The sequence below is a fragment of the Vigna unguiculata genome, chromosome 2, assembly GCF_004118075.2.
Source record: "Vigna unguiculata cultivar IT97K-499-35 chromosome 2, ASM411807v1, whole genome shotgun sequence".
Lineage (NCBI taxonomy): Eukaryota > Viridiplantae > Streptophyta > Magnoliopsida > Fabales > Fabaceae > Vigna > Vigna unguiculata.
In genome coordinates this window covers 19433305-19450871 of record NC_040280.1, presented here as the reverse complement: position 1 = coordinate 19450871, position 17567 = coordinate 19433305, and positions in this window count along the sequence as shown.

Below are 17567 nucleotides of genomic sequence, written 5' to 3'. Positions count from 1 at the left end.
GGGATTGAATATGGCCTAATATCGGCTTTTGACAGTTAAAATAGCAAAATACGAGTGTGTTGCCATTTGTCAATTTAGTTTCTTAACCTTAATAATAACAGTTATATTAATAAATTAACAAACTAGGAAATTTAATCTCTTTGAACAAGATTTCATGACTTGGATGGACAATAAATGTGTGGTTAAACCGTGAAATATAAATATTTTCCAAATTTTTAATTAATTAACATATTTAATTTGATAAATTAAGAGAATTATTATATTTATGTGTAAAATTATTCTAGTATAATTAATAATTAAAATTTAATTATTTAAAAAATAAATTATAATATTATTGTATAATAATTTCTTACAATATTTTTTATTGTAGCATTTAAATAAAAATATAAATGAGTCATGTCCCTGCTTTATCATCCTTAAAAATAATTATTTATTTTAAAATAATATTGGGAGTTAATAAATAAGTATGGAGTTAACAAGAGATAATCAATCAAGAAAAGGCAAGTTAATTATTTTTTTCTTTTTTGAAAAAGGACGAATTTAAAATGAGAAAAGGAAAAGTCTCTTTCTAAGAAGGTAAATCGAAGAAAAGTTTTCAGAAGATAAATCAATATATAAGTTGCTTTGAAAAAACTATAAAATTATACACATTTTTCCTTGCTCAGTAAAGAGACAATTGTCGAAGTAGTGAAATAGATGTTGTGGAAATAACTTTTGAAAAAGATTATAATTAAATAATAGCATTTCGATATTAATTATATGTTTCTTATGTCTTTCTTCATCATTTACGTAACTTTCAATTTCTTCCGGGTTTATGTACTTTATATACATTAATTTTATTTATTGTTATTTAGATTTAGGCAGGGGCGGATTTTAATGGGAATAGGAAGGGGTATGGCCTCCAAAATTTTGAATTTTTTTAATTTATAATATATATATATATATATATATATATATATATATTTAAAATTTATTAAATTTTAGGTAATATATTTTAGGAATCAATAAAAAATAAATTGTGTATTTTTTTATTTTTTTATAAAATACAACATTTAGTATTAATAGATTATAAAACATAAAATTAAATATAATAAAAATATTTAGGTTTAATTTTTTTTGTCTTTGTTTTTGACTAAAAATTGATCATAAAATACACCAACAAAGCAAACCATCCATATTAAGAGTTTTAATTTTAATAAAAAAGTCATTGATATGTTTTAATAAATTTAACGAAATTTATCGTAAAAGATCAAATTGTATCAAATTTTCAATAATTGGGATCAAATTGAAACTAAAAACAAAACTGGAGGACCAATTTAACATTTTTAAACCAAAACATAAGTAAAAAAGAGTAATTAAACCAAATATTTATTAAGATAATTTTTATTTTCCTTCTCATCATCTTTTTAGTTCTTCACAAATTGTAATCATTTATCACTCTCATTGTAATCATTTCTCACTCTCATATGTTTTCTTTATATTTCTAAAGAAAAAAAAAATAGAAACAAACTCATTATTTTTGCTCTCATTTATCATTTATCCTATCCCTTTCTTGTCTCTTGCCTCAATAATGAAAACATTATTTTTTTATCTCATGAGTTTTTTCTATATTCATTTTTTGTATGAATATAGAAGAAACATAAATAATTTATTATGTGTTTTTTCATAATCGATTTTAATTGTGACTTGACTATAATATATTTTTCTTTTAATCATTATGTGTCTCAATTATAAAAAAAAAATACTATGATAAATTATTTTTTAATGTTATTTACAAAAAAAAATATTGATAAAGAATAAAAGAATAAATTCATTTTTTAAAAGTGATAAAAAAGAAATTATTGATGAAAAGAAGATAGACTTTACTTCTTCACATATTTTGAAGCATTATACTAATTATCAATTTAGTTAAAGAAGTCATCTCTTAAAGCATTATACTAATGATTGAATCTAATGATCTCAAAATTATATTATTTTGACTTCTCCAATATTTTTTTGTCGAGATCTGCCACTAGATTTAGGAAAACTCATTTTATTTATTGTCATTTATATTTAGGTTTGAATTTGTACTATTGGTTTGTTTTAATAGTTTCCTATGTCATGTATTTAATTAAAATTATTAATGTTCAAAAAATGGTTACTTCAAAATTTATAAAATTTATGACGGTTTTCTTTTATTGAATTCGTAAAATTTCAAAGTATATAAGTTTTATTTTTGCACGACAAACTTTAAAAATTAAGATATATTTAAAAGTAATATAAGTGTTTTCCTCTAATTATGATGGTGGTACAAAGATCCATTACTTTATATAATTTGTATTAAGTCCATCTTAATTACATTTTCGTTTATCTAAATTAAATCTTAAGAATTTTTTATTTAACAAAAAAATACTCATAAGTTATAAATAAAAAATGTTATAAAATAAAGTTAATAATAGAGAGAAGAAGAAAAAGAAGAAGAGATGATAAAGAAGAATATTTGTGTGTCTTATTACTGATAGGAATAGTCTTATTTATAGATACAAAATGTAATCCATAAGGATACAAATCAATCATATCAATTATATGAGTAGATGTATCAAATCAATGAACAACCATTAATTCATAACACTCCCCATTATTGGGTGTCCATTGGTAAGAGAATATGTCTTGCTAAATCCTACTAGGAAAAACTCATTAGGATAAAAACCTAGTGAAGGAAAAAAAAAGTATAACATTTTGTATTCTTTAATACAATATTGTTCATCACATATTCTATTTCTCTCCCTCATGTATATTCACATCATTAAGATGACATAGTTCAATCTTGTGAACGAATTGCCCAAAAGTTCTCCTTGAAAAAGATTTTGTAAATAGATCCATCAAATTTTCATATGAATGAATCTTTTATATCTCTATATCACTCTTTCAATTGAACAATGCATGATTGTCTTCATATATGGTTGTTGATTCAATTTTTTTAGGATGGACCATAAGTTTGTCACACATGTTGAATTATAGACATTAACCAAACACATTCACAACTTACCTCGTGATTGTCTTCCAATGATATTTATGTCATCTTCATAAACAACTATTATGCAAATTCATTTTCTAATATTTTCATATAAATAGAAGGACAAATATGATCCTTTCTATACCATTCTTTTAACAAGTACTCACTAAGATAGTTATACCACATACATCTTGATTGTTTTAATCAATAAAGTGACTTGTTTAATTTTATTGAATAATCCTCTTTAGAAATTGTTTTGTTGAGCAAATTAAGACCTTCAGGAAATTTCATACAAATATCATTATCAAGAGAAACGTACAAGGTTGTAATATCATCCATTAGATGTAAATGCAGACATTATTGTGTAACTAGGATAATCAAATATTGAAATGATTTGCATCAAATACTAGTGAATATGTTTCTTCACATATCAATATCAAGTTTTTTGTGAAAAACCTTGAGCAACTAACCATGTTTTGTATCTAACAATTTCACCATTATTATTTTTGTTTTTGCACAAAAAATTAACTTTACCCAACGGGTTTTACATCCTCAGGTGTGCAAAGTATATGTCCATAAACCTTTCATTTAACAAACAACTATAATTATGCTTCTATTGCATCTTTTCATTTTGGTCAATCATTTCTTTGTCGACATTCTTTAATGATTATTGGTTCTTGATCCTCATTGTCACTTATAACATTCATCATTATATTATAGGCAAAAGTCTCGTCAATGTTGACTTTGTAACATCCCGTCCGGATATTATGAATTTACTTAATAAAATAAGATAATAATATTAAATGCTCATTTATTAAGCTCCATTTTCCAAAACATGGGAAATATAAAACTTTTATTACATCCGACGTTAACTCAAATCCATAAAATTTAAAGCTCAATTACAATGTCTACGGGTAGTAATATGAAATATTACAAATTCTTTAAAAACTCATAAAATATAAAACTCTGAGAAAGTCTTCTGCACTAACATGGTCATACACATAATTAAAATAATAACAATTAAATAACACATAAATAGCATACATAGGACTTGAACCTAAGTTCTCTCACACAATTAAAGTACTATCAACCACTTGAGCTAGTACTTTTCCACATCATAACAATCTCCATTAAATGCCATAAAGGCTCCCCTACCCGTATTTATTAAATAATTAGCTGGCATGTGCCTCATGAAATCTTCCATAGTCACGGGACGAGTAGGTGCGACTCTGGCTCTGGGTTGTGCTGCATTAGGCTGCATCGCGTCCACCATCCTGTGAATCGCATGTGCAATCTCATCAGCCCCAGTATTATCCCTCCTTCTTCTGTTTGCCAAAGCTTGTGCCCGCCACATTTCAGCTGAATTAAACCACACAACTTAAGTCATGACTATGCAAACAAAAGGCTTAACACAAAAGAATTAACACACTGACTCGTAAGCGGAACACGATAAGCTCACTCCCCATAGACCCCAAAAATCTTTTGAAAACCATTGTTCTAATACCAAATGTAACATTCCGTCCGAATATTACGAATTTACTTAATAAAATAAGATAATAATATTAAATGCTCATTTATTAAGCTCCATTTTCCAAAACATGGGAAATATAAAACTTTTATTACATCCGACGTTAACTCAAATCCATAAAATTTAAAATTCAATTACAATGTCTACGGGTATTAATATGAAATATTACAAATTCTTTAAAAACTCATAAAATATAAAACTCTGAGAAAGTCCTCTCCCAACTTGCCCCGCTCCGGCTCTATGCCTTACTAGATCCACCTACAACATCGACTACTCCTGTGTACCATGTACACGATCATCGCCAAACACAAGAAGATAGGGTGAGCTAATAGAATAAAATATATGCATCAATTTATATAACAAAACACACACAATCCAAGGAACTCCATCCTTTGGTCTCATCTCACATGGACGCCAACATGTAATCCATGTTTTACATCTTTGATTGATAGTCTCAAGATATCGTTGCTGCCAACCTACAAGCTACCACTCGTAGAACACATGCGGGAACACTCGTTATTCCGAGCCACAACTCAAAGAATACTCGTATTACCCTCCATCCTGAGCCACAACTCCAGGAATACTCCAGCATTTGACCCTTGAGATATTGCCCAAAGCCTCGTAGACCACGCACATCCAAAGTAAGAAAAACACGATGTCTAGTTCATCAAAAAAATTGCCTGGTACTCCACACGAGTTGCCAGACGCAAAAGGCTTCCAGACCGCCTGGCGAGGGACACGTGTTGCCATGCGCCAAATCCAATCTCCACCGTTAAAAGTGAAGAACTACATGTTATGGACAACCTATCAAAATTTTACCTAAATCAAACGGTTAATGAATCGAGAAATACAGTTTTACGAAAACTGCGCAAATCGGAAAAAAATGGTGGCGCTTATCGCCCAGAAATCACGAAGGTTGTGCCTGGCGGTGCAAAACAGGCGCCCGACGGTTCCTGTACCGCGAAAAGTATGAAAAACAACATTTTTCGTGAACAGAACACCATGCACGTCTCTGGTATGGCGCCTGGCGGCCAATTGGGTGCCGCTAGGCTGTTCCTGCAGTTTCAAGAATCCAGCAACCCTTCCCTTGCGCCTACGAACCTCAACTAGCCCAACCATCCCAATTTCCTTCAGTTTCGACTCAATACTCACCACTCAAAGGTTTAGGATCACAATTCATCGAATAAGTTTGTAGTTCATTACGCAATTTGTTATACAATTTCTGAAAACCCCAATTCTTCCACCCTAACATTCATTCATAGCCAATCTCATTTGATTCCTTCGCACTACCATGACTTTTCACAATTAATCCCTTCCTTTTGGTCCAAATGTTGCTAAAATGCCTTTTCCACCAAACCAAAGCAACCCAGAACATGTAGAACCCGAAAATCAAACCAAAACGAAAAGCATCGCCTGGCGGGTGTTCTTCACCACCAGGCAAATCATGATCAACCCAGAAAACTGGGTGGCGGGGCTTGCGTCGCCTGGCGATACTAAGCTCACCGCCAGGCAGTTCCTATTAGGAACCCAGAAAAATAGGCAAAATGCATGTGTCGCCTGGCGACAGTTCATCACCCGCCAGGCGGTTTCTGAAAAAATTCCTAGAAACGCGAAATTCAACAAAAATAGACATTGATCATGCAATAACATATGATACAACATACATTTAATTATTAACCAATTAAAATGACGTTAATCAGCTCCCCTAACCTGAAATTTCCTTTGCTTAGAGTTTGAATTACGAGTCTTCCCTTAAGCACCAATGCCCTCCCTTTGATTCCTTCCAAAAAAAAAAACTCTTCTTTTCACACCAGAATCACAATTTTCTCTCTGGAATTTAGCTCCTCACAAGCAGCCTCAGAAAACCTCTTTCTCTCCCTTAATTCACCTTTTAATTAGGTATTAAGGGTGATTAATTGCCAAAACGAAAATTATCTCATTGATGGTGGTAATTGCCATTCAAGCACAATTATGAGATGGTTTTTCAACCCTTACTTGACTGCCCATTCAGCTAGGATTTCCTCTGCCCTTTCACATTCAAGCCAAAACTAATTTTGCAAAAAGAAAGTTTACTTTGGTTCTACCAAGGTTTGAACTCATAACCAAACCAATGTCATCCTAATGCACAACCACTCAACCAATTCATATTTCATGATAATTCTTATAATTATAAGGTTTTATTATCACTCAACATGGTCATGCACATAATTAAGATAATAACAATTAAATAACATACATAGGACTTAAACCTAAGTCCTCTCACACATTTAAAGTACTCTCAACCACTTGAGCTAGTACTTTTTCACATCATAACAATCTCCATTAAATTTCATAAAGGCTCCCCTACCCGTATTTATTAAATAATTATTTATTTAATTATTTAAATTTCACGGTCTTACAGACTTCATTTTAGTTCCATATTATCTTATTCATGATATAAATTATTGAGATCTCATCATTTCCAACTATTTCAAGTACCTTAGGTTATTTTGGAACTGACTCATTAATTATGTCAAATAAATATTTTTGGGATTTTTACCTTTTTTATTCGGTCATCCTGTATTTTAGCTCATTTTCTCATTCAAGAGGTTTTATCTTTGAAACCAATAGGTCTACCACGCTTCAAGCGTGTCTTTGGAACCAACAGGCCCACCATGTTTAGGCGTGTTATGAATTAATATAAATTATATTTAGACCATTATAGAATGATAATATATATATATATATATATATATATATATAATAGTTATCTTTTTTCTATCAGTAAAAACATCTAATAATTAATTGGGTAATTTTGTAAATGAACTAACTAACTTTTGAACTTCCAGTTCACATTCTTTTGTACAAGGATCCAGACGAGATAATGATAATTCATTCCAACTAATATCTTTTTCCAATTATATTCTTTCTCTCCCTAATGTTGAAAAAATTTATTCATCATATTGACAATAAAAAAATTGAACTGTAAATAAGTCTTCTGTTGATATTTCAGGATATTTTATTATTGATGGAGAATCATATTCAACATATATTTTCAATCGTCTTTGAGGACCCATCATAGCCCCTTTTGGTGGGAAAATTAAAACATATATAGTCCACCTAAAAATTAGAAATATTAGGCTATTGACAAAAAAATCAACTTCATAATAGAATATTTGTGATAACTTGTTGGCTTGATGTGAATCAATACTATAACATGCAAAACTGCATATCTCTAAGTAGTCATGGGAAGATTAGCTCTCATAAATAATGGTCTTGCAACCAATTTTAAACATTTTATTAGTGATTCTCCAAGTCCATTTTTAGTATGAAAATGTACTATTGGGTGTTCAACTTCAATTACGATTGATATACAATATTCATGAAAAGCATGAGATGTATGTGATCATAAATATGTATGTGATCATCTAGTTGATGCATCAATTAAAACCGTGAAATATCTAAATGGTCCACATGATGTGTGTATTAAACCACAAATATCACCCTATATTCGTTCTAAAAATGAGATTAACTCATTTCTAATTTTATTGGTGATGGTCTTATTATTAACTTTCATTTGTGAATGTGCATTACAAGAGAAATCATTAGACTAAAGAATTTTTTACTCTTGAGTGAGTATCCATGATGTGGACCGGTGCACAAATTCACCAAAAAAGGATTAATAAAACATGAGATATGGATATGAGAAAATTTTGACAGAATCTAGAAATTAGCAATGAGGAAATATTAACAAAGGAACAAAAAAATTGGTAAGGAAGAGGATGGGCGCCATAAACAATTGATGTTTGATAAGCCCTAATGATCACCACAAGAATTTTGGTGAATTATTGATAAGACCAATGGTTCAAGGAAGAACCCTAGAAGAGAATAGCTCTCACACTTCAGAAAAATTCACATCCAAATTTGTCTTTTCACTCACATCAAACTGACTTATACAAAGTAGTTCTCACATACTAAAGAAAACAAGTAAAAGATAAATTAATTATCAGCATTATAAGCATAATTAAAATGCCTTGGTGGTTAATTGAGACCTAAATAAGCTTGGGGTCTTGGTCTCAAAATAGTCATAGGCACTTTATTATAACTAATTATTATTTTATATTTATTTTAAATGTCTAAGTCATTATTGGCCTTAAATGATTAGTACATTTTGAATTGTTTTGGCCTCTAAATCCTTCTCCTTAGGTGTAGCTTCAAGGATTGTTGCCACCACTTGCTGCATTGATTCCTCTACCTTCTTTGTCCTAGCTCTAGTCATAGGCCCTCTAATTAATTGTGTTGAACCTTGATCAACTTCAATGTCCTCATCAGTCCACATGAGTTTTTCAACTATTTTTTGCATCATAATAGATCCATGATAACCCAACTAATCATACCAAACAAGGAACTCAATTTTATTCATAAGCTTATGGCTTATAATTACATGTGTTTCAATTGCACTAATATAGTGTAGTACAAGCCATAAAAGAAGGCTGATAATTTCTCCAATACACATTTTTTTACTAAACTCAATTCTCCAATACAATTTTTTTTTTTCAACTCAATTCTAGTGATATAAAGATATTTTCTATCTCATTCATTGTTTGTCTCAATATGATATCCATTTAAAAAAAATATCCTTAAAACATAATAAGTTTCAATAAAGTTCTTGATAGAAGTACACTAACTCTTTTGGAGGCTTCAAATATATTTGTAATACCATAGATAATGTTAATATTGACTTTTCGCATAGTCAAACAAGACAAAAAAAATATTATTACTTTTAAGAATTGTATGAGTTGTTGCACTACAAAACACTATATATTTATTAGTCTATACAACACTACTACAAACCAAATGATCATATATATAATTAAATTTTAATGTATTTAATAATCTCAACTCGTTGAAGGTACCACCCAAAATTAATCAACTCCATAGGTCATATATTATCATAAATATCAATAAAACTAAGTATAAAACACCATTTTCGAAAAACTTTGAACCTTTATATATGTATATAGGTATAGTATAAATAAATCAAAACCACGAATCCATATCAAAACTTCTATTTCACATTTTTACACATAATATGTATATTTTAATATATCATTAACTTAAAATATTTCCATTTGTAATATATATATATATATATATATATATATATATATATATATATATATATATATTGCTTCATTCACAATTTTATAACAATTATGATAGAAGATCTATATAATAATAAATGCTCATCCTACACTCAAATGAGTGACATTCATATGACCATAATCAAAATCACCATCAAATAGTGTTTCTATGCTCTTTTCCTTATTTTTTTAATATGCTTTGGTGTATGACAATTACAACTCAAATGACATTTACCATCACAATGATAACTAACTATATTTTCATCTTATTTGTCATTATTTTCATTTTTTCTTTTCCATTTTACACATTATTGTTTCATTTCTGATTTGAAAATTTCTTTATGATCATGTCCACAACCATGACCTCTAGCACGACCCCAACCACAACCACTATCAAGGGCACAACTATGACCATGAAAATATGAATCAGAGATAATGCTGCATTCACTTCTAGGAATGATTTTTCATTAAATACTTCATTGTTTTGTTCAACTACAAAAGACATGAAATAAATTCAGAATATTTATGAAATCTTTTTTCACAATATTGTTGTTGCAGAAGCAAATTAGTTATTTAGATGCTTTATTTCTTTCTTTAATGACATCACCAAGACTCAGTGTATCAAAATGTATTTCAACTTTAATATCCAATATAAGTAATTCTTCCTTGTAATATCAAGAATCACATATTTAAATTTTGTAAGATTTAACATATTTAGAACTAGTATATAATAATAATAATAATAATAATAATATTTGTAGTGATGTTCCACAGTTGATGAGAGTAACACTATGGTACTTCCCAGACGTGATGAGAAATTTAAGACCAAGATATAGCAATTTGCAATGTTGTATATAATATTTTGTCCAAAATTTAAGCGAATATACTCATAAAAATTCAGATGCACAACTTTTCTAAAAGTGAGCTATTAGAAATGATGCATCAACTTCTACCGTTGATGAGAGTAACACTATGATACTTTCCAAACGTAATGAGAAATTTAAGACCAAAATATAGCAATTTTCAATGTTGTATATAATATTTTGTCCAAAATTTAAGCGAATATACTCATAAAAATCATATGCACAACTTTTCTAAAAGTGGGTCATTAGAAATCATGCATCAATTATATATATATATATATGATTAATGTCGAATTTTGGATTTTGATCAATAAATAGAGTTAAAAATTGGTAGAGTGAGTAATTTTCTTTTGCTACATACATCATATTTATTCATGAACAATATTAATTCCTAACTCAGCTTTTATAAAAGAACTTTAAAATCAGTAAATCTGACAATAGAGTTTGGAACTACTTTTCATGACTATAATTGATGATATATTTGTATGTTTATCAATAAATCATATGAAAACCCCATGATTTGACAAAGATAGTTCTTTTTATCTTGCTATCTATGAAGTCTAATTAGGTACTGTATATGGAAATAATGTGTTTAATGGTCATTAAAAACTGTATTATTAGTGTAGGAATTGCTATATATCTGAAAATGTTTTCCTTTGTCTCTTGGAAGCTTATAGGCATATACTTTCACAACATCACAATGTTCCTTCATGCCAAACAACTCCATGCTTATGCATGAGCCTGGATGTGCTTTTTCCCACATAATTTGTTTTCACTTGCCCACACATCTCATCAAAATTCTTAGCTTTTTCTCATGCTACCTTCCAATTTAAACCCAATAAAATCCACATTACTCACTCTCTTTTGTCACCACTTTCTCCATCGACAACCCTCTTTCAATGCTCATTCTTCACTCTTTCCTAGCTTCTTCATTTCTCTCTATTCAGTTCTCTACTCTTAGGTTGTATTCTTTTGAGAGAAAGGATTAGAGGGTAAGGAGAAGGAAGAGATCTTCATGATGAAATTGGTGTTGTTTCTTTTAAGTGATTCATAAGTGATTTTAGAGTGGATTAGAGAGTAAAATCTGTGAAAATTTGTGACTAAATTGACTGATATGATATATTAAAAAAAAATTAATAGAAAAAAAAATAGATTACCAAGATGTCCTATTGTTATAGGTAATATAAAATTATATATAAATAATTTAAAATTATTTTATAAATTTTATTAAATGATTGAAAATATAAAAAAATGTTTATAAAAAAATGAATAATACAATATATTTTGTATAGAAATAAATTTAATATATAAGGTGGAAAATAATTAATTTATATGAATTTTTTTTTCTTTTTAATATTAATTTTAGAAGTAATAATTTTTATTATAATCGTAATAAAGTATTATTACCGTTAACATATAATTAAGTAAGTGAACTAAAACTATCACGTATATTAATTTTAACCGCTAAATTATATGTAACAAAAATTAAATAATAAAAGATAATTTGGTAAATTCAGTTATGTCATCCTCTAATTTCATTATAGATGTTGAGATTAAATTTTTAGTCTATTCCTCCAATCATCTCTTCTCGTTATCTTGTATCACCTCAAAAAAATTACACCGCTCACCTCCTCATAATCTTTTCTTAATTTTTCTAAATAATACATCCAACTAGAAAAACACTGCCTTAAAAATTTGGCCGTAACTTCACTTGTTTAAGAATTTCCAACACTTCATGTTTGATTCCTTTACCCTATAGTCTTCTTTTAGTTGCTTGAAATGACTAGTTTCGAATCTTATCCATTTGCATATAATGTTTTTGTTTTACGAGGTATCTTCACTTCGATATCGCTTTCACTCTTAACTTTTATTATAGTTTCTAATTGTTACATCTGCATGTAAAACTGTTTTGTATTATTATCAAATACCCCAAATTATTGTTGATATAAGTTATATCATAGAATAAAAACAAAACTTAATTAGCATGGATAACTATTTATGATTGACTGGTATCCACTAACCGTAAAAATATATGATATATTAAATTCATATGTTTAAGTAGAAATTTAATTTTATAAAATATTTTTGATGAATTCGTTTTCATTTTTTTAACTTTTAAAAGTCAAGATGATTAAAGTGATTTGGTAGAGGAAATTATTTATTAATTTGTTAATTCGTTTTAAAGACACTAATTTATTTATAAATTAACTTATTGGAGTTAAGTATAGTTTTTTTTATTTAGATTTATGTTTTTGACTTATTTTTTATGAAAATGAAAAAAAAAACTTTTATTTTGACATTTATTCCTTTAAAAGTATACCAAAAATGTACCTGCAAATTCAACCACACAAAAGTTTTGTTTTAAAGCCAATTTAGTCTTATCTAAGTCTTCAAAAACCAATCTAGTTCTTTCACTGAATCGTATATGTAATTAATTACATCCTCCTTTGATCCCAAAAAGGAACTCCTAATCAGATTTTAGATAAAATTCCTATGACAACATATATATTTTACTTCAAAATTTAGTCCAGATTTAGCTACACAAGAATTCCAAAATATAACTTACACCAACCATATCTTGTAATCACTACATAAAAATAGACATTTAGAATCAACTTATGCTAACAAATAAAAGTTGATGTTAATTAGCTAGGAGCATCGGATTTGTGTTGTACATTAGCTTCGGTTTTTGAAAACTGACACCGATTAAATGATATTATTAATTTTTAAATTAAAAAAATTTAGTATCGGGTTTTTATTTTAAAAATTATTTAATTTAGAGTTAGTTAAACCAACACTTAATAAAATATATTTTTAATATTAGTTTATTTTATTTTAGTTTGACCGACGTTAAAAACAATATTTTCAAAAGAAAAAGGAAAATTTCACAATATTATTTAACAAAATAAAATACAAATGAAAAAAGAAATATGCATGGATGAAATACATGAATGTGATGAAGGAGTCGAGGAGAAAAGTTTGATTCAAAGAAATGAGGAGAAAAGTATAAAAGTAAGAGTGTGTGAATAAATGAGATAATCATTGTAACCCAATTAAAAGTGTGTGAATGAAAGAAATAAACGTGAACGATGATGGTAAGGATATTTATATCAAAATTGAGAGAGAAAAAATATTAAATGAGAAAATATGGCATATTTAAATATGTGCCTTCAAATTAAAAATAATTTATGGTTCTTTAATATTATACACTAACTTAAATAAATATAAATATTAAAAATAAAAAATATTAATATCAACTTTAAACAAACCTTATTTATTTTTAATATTTATTTTAATTAAATAATAATATAACACTAACATAAATATTTATATTTCTAAAAAATTAAAAGCAATGTTTTTAATTTTTTTTAAATTAAATTATCTGCTGTATTGCCTTAGAGTCCGCTAAACCGACTCTATTAGTGTCCAATGTTGAGTAAACTCTATTTGCTTTGATTAATCAATGCTACAACAAATGTTTTTGATAAAAAAAATTATGTATTTTAACTTATTTTTTCTAAAACAAATAATAAGCTTTTATGTCGCATTAAAGTTAGCTAATCCAACACTAATAGGTTACGTACGTTACACCTTTTACTCCTAAGTACTACTTTTTTTTTCCTATTATTTCAAATACATCATGCAATTATCACTCACATATACTTTCAAATTGAATTTCCTTTGTTATATAAATTGGAAAAGATAAATTGTTGTACATGTTGCTTATCTTGATAATGAAGGGCAGTACTAACTACCACCCACTTACCAAACTAATTTCAAACATAATTAACAATCTTGCAAGTAAGAAAAAAATGATAAAGTATTTTCCATTTTGTTAGAAGTCTCATATCGACTAGAGATAAGGTCAATTCACAATATATAAGTGGGTGTAATTCTCACCTTATAAGCTGGTTTTGCGGGATTGTTAGACTTAAATCTCACTTTTAACATAGTATCAGAGCTAGGTTAGAGTCTATCCTAACGAACTTTCTTGGATATTCTATTCTATCCGATATTGGACCGTTAATGGACCATCCACTAATTTATTGTCCCACGCATGAAAGGAATATATCTCCGTCAAATATCGTTTTGGACATTCTGTTACATTCGATATCGTCTCGCGCACAAGATGAATATATCTCCATTCTTATGGAAATGGTGCATGCGTCTAATTGTATAAATGTTAGATATTTTTAACTAATATCTCTATATATTAAACACGAAAACGACCAATGTGGAAAAAATCACGGGAAAAAATCAAAAGAAAAATTAAAATAATTAAATTTTATTGAAAGAATAAAAATAACAAATGAACAATAAATTGATTAAGTTTGAAGTCTTTGGTTGAACATTTTTTTTTAACAAAAATAATACGTTTAGGATAAGTTGTTTTATTTTAAGTGGCTAACTATACTATTGTTGGACAGATTTATTAGAATTATTAATAATGTTATATTCTCCAAGGAAGACTTATAATCGCTATTCTCTCTTAAACAAGGATATATGTTATTATTAACTATATTAATATTCTTATAATAACATAGAAAAATAAAAATAAAGGTTTTCTTGATATGACTCAATTTCAAATCATGGATAAGGCTGAAAATTAATGGGTGGGTCAGTCTACTAGTCTTCTCATAACTTCATTCATACCTCAACCAATTAAACATTTTGGCCTTAATAAAGCATAAAGAATGCATTACCTTAATAGTGTTGAAATTAATGAATATGCATACTTTATACTATTCACTAATTAGAAGTTATTGTTTTAGGATTATGTATATAATTATCTTAGGATTATGTATATGCTACTTCTTTATAGACCTATTCTTTGTCACTCTGCAACCACAAACTAGTCAACTATATTTGTAAAATAATCTCTCCACTTTCTACTACATATTATTATTTTTGTCAACCAGATATAAAATCACTTGGAATTAAAATTTATATTCATTTTCTTCCTCAATTATATTTATCTTTGACTTTAATACTTGGTAAATATAAAATTTTGTATTTTATTTTTGTTTTGTTAAGTAACGTGTGTGTGTGTGTGTATATATATATATATATATATATATATATATATATATATATATATATATATATATATATATATATAAACTCATCTAAATATTTTTTTAATAAAAAATAAAAAAACATAATAGTATCAAGTGCTTAGTATAAAAGTACATGTATTTTATTCTCTTTAATGTCAACTAAGTATGAAAAAATTATAATCATAAATTTTAAGTATAAAATAACCTAAAAGTATTTTATTAATTTAAAAAGATGACAATAAAAATGGAGCAAGCATTTACGTACTTATCTGTATATTCATATTTAATTTAAAAATTTAAATATGACTCGTACTTGATTTAGAAAGTTATATATATATATATATATATATATATATATATATATATATATATATATATATATATATATATATATATTATGTAATTATATTCCATCAATATTGAAATGGATAATTTAGAGTCTCCTTTTAATTTTGACCTTTTATAAAATGTCAAAAATATATTAACAAAATAAAATTATACTAATATTAATTATATACTTAAGACTTTTTTATAATATATATAATCTTGTAGGGTATCAAATTTTAAACACACACATGTATATGACTCATAAATAGTATATCTTTATTTTTACTTCGAAAAAAAAAATCTTGTTATGGTGGTAATAGTGATCTTCTCATCATGATATCTCTCGATGATAGTTGTTTCTTTCATTGTGGTTTTTGTACAAGAAATTCTAAAAGTAATATTTTGAAATCGATTCTTCAAACTTATATTTTAATGTAAGACACTTCCATGTTATATGCTCATAATTATGATGTTACCAACATTGTCAATTCAAGTCAACATTAAGAGGTTTTGAAACCTTGAGTTGAGATGAGCTCAATATTCAAAACTTCCTCAAAGATGCGAGTTTTATTGGAGTTGAAAGGAGTGTATTTTGTGAATCAAGAACCTCGTGACTCCTTCATCCTGATTGCTAGTTGTTGTCGATTGTACATTCTTTCCTATATTCCTTCTTTTTAATGGATAACATTTTAGCTTAGACTTTGTAATAAAAGTTTTAGGGTTTCTCTGACCGCACAAGTTTGGTTTCTTTATGTCTCAATTCATCGATGCCAATTTTTTACTCTCTTCTTTAGCTTCACTTTCTTCTTTTAGACTTTGACCGTTAATTTCATCTGCTTCAAGTTGTTCTCTTGGACTTTTAGTGACTACTTTTATTGTTATTTGTCATGTTCTTTATTAATATTATGTTGTCTTATCAAAGTTTAACTCAACTTCTCAATAAGTGTCAAATGCTTTTATCTTGATCAAGATGAACTTGAAAGACTAAGATCCCCTTTAATAGTGAATCCTATATGTTGATATTCCTTTGTAGTTGTAAAGTTCTCTTCCAATTCATCATTGTTGCTTAATTCGATTGAGAAACAGATAAAGTAATAAATATATAATAATTCAACTATATAGGCCTTAGGATTTCTACTTATTTATAATATTTGTATGCAACCTTAGTGGTTTTGCCCAATCATTCTAATAATTGATTTATGCTTAATTTGAAAATTATATGTATAATGTTTGTTGTTTAATTTGGTCAAGATGACAACCTAGGTGGCTCACATCACCTCAAACCAAACCTACTGCATTTGTAATGTTATGTTCCTTCTTTAGAATAAATAAGATTAATAAGTTGTCAATCAAGCTTTTATTAGGACAATAAAGAAGTAGATATTAAAATACATTAGGTTAAGCGGGAAAAGGTCTCCAACCCTAACCTTAAAGAACAAGGGAGCTTGGATTAAAAAAAAAGTATTAAATCATTCATTAAAATTTTGTTAGAAAAATAAGTGAGAACAATAAGTTATTGCACCAAGTTATATGGATGTAGGAAAAAATATCATAGGGATAGAAATGAATTTGAGTTCTTTTATTTGGTGGAAGGATTTGAGAAACATTGAGGGGGAGGAAAAACCAAGAATGATAATGAGATTGTTATGAAGGTAGGAAATGACACTCATATTA